Source organism: Arachis ipaensis, chromosome B08, assembly GCF_000816755.2.
Source record: "Arachis ipaensis cultivar K30076 chromosome B08, Araip1.1, whole genome shotgun sequence".
Lineage (NCBI taxonomy): Eukaryota > Viridiplantae > Streptophyta > Magnoliopsida > Fabales > Fabaceae > Arachis > Arachis ipaensis.
In genome coordinates, this window is record NC_029792.2 from 11775334 (window position 1) to 11776977 (window position 1644).

Here is a 1644-nt window from a genome sequence, read left to right on the forward strand (position 1 = left end):
TTGATTTTAAAAATTTTTTAAAAAGTCAACTCAATTTTCGAATTTGATGGGAGAAAAAGGGAAAGATAATTTTTTTTTTTTGAAATTTTTATGAAATCATGAAAATTATGCAATGCATGAAATTTTTAGATCAAAACAATGAATGCATGCAAGAAAGCTATGAATGTCAAGATGAACACCAAGAACACCATGAATGTCAAGATGAACATCATAGACACAATTTTGAAAAAATTTTAATGCAAAGAAAACATGCAAGACACCAAACTTAGAATTCTTTAATGCTTACACACTAAGAATTCAAGAATGCATATGATAAACATGAAAAGACACAAAACAAAAAATCATCAAGATCAAACAAGAAGACTTACCAAGAACAACTTGAAGATCATGAAGAACACCATGAATGCATGAAATTTTCGAAAAATGCAAGATGCACATGCAATTGACACCAAACTTATGATATGACTCAAGACTCAAACAAGAAACATGAAATATTTTTTATTTTTGTGATTTTCTAAAAATTTTTTTGGATTTTTTATTTTATATTTTTCGAAAAATTATTTAGAAAAAGGAAAAATACGGATTCCAAAATTTTTAATATGAATTCCAGGAATCTTGCCATGTTAGTCTTAAAGCTCCAATCAAAGGGTCTGGCATGGCTTAACAGCCAGCCAAGCTTTAGCATATAATTACATGGGCTGGAGTGATTAGTTGAATACCAATCCCAAAGTAGTTTGGGTATGGCTTTACAGCCAGATATGATTCAACATATTTCATGAAACACTAGAATTCATTCTTAAAAATTTTGAAGCCATAGAATAATTTATTTTTGAAAACATTTTTTTTCTTTTTTTGAAAACTTTTTTTTTTTTAAAACAAAGAAGAATTTTTGAAAGATTTTTGAAAAATTTTTGAAAAGAAAACAAAAAGAAAATTACCTAATCTGAGCAACAAGATAAACCGTTAGTTGTCCAAACTCGAACAATCCCCGGCAACGGCGCCAAAAACTTGGTGCACGAAATTGTGATGTCCAGGCTCGAACAAATNGTTGGGTAAGAACTTTATCCGACCAAGTGTTTCCCCGTGGGGTGCTCCAATGTTACTGGTAAAGAAGAAAGATGGAAGTATACGGCTCTGTGTGGATTACAGGCAGCTGAACAAGGTCACCATAAAGAATAAATACCCATTGCCGAGAATTGATGATCTCATGGACCAGTTACAAGGAGCTGGGGTTTTCTCTAAGATCGATTTGCGATCCGGTTATTACCAGATAAGGGTGAGGGGTGAGGATATCCCTAAGACCGCTTTCAGGACTCGTTATGGTCATTACGAGTACACTGTAATGTCCTTTGGGTTGACGAACGCTCCTGCAGTATTCATGGATTACATGAATAGAGTGTTCCGTCCGTTTTTGGATAAATTCGTGGTTGTCTTCATTGACGATATACTAATTTACTCCAAGACTAAAGAAGAGCATGCGGAACACTTGCGGACCGTGTTGCAGATTTTAAAGGAGAAGAAACTCTATGCGAAACTGTCTAAGTGTGAGTTCTGGAAGAGTGAGGTGAATTTTTTGGGTCACGTGGTGAGTAAGAAGGGAATAGCCGTAGATCCAACCAAGGTAGAAGCTGTGATGGATTGGAA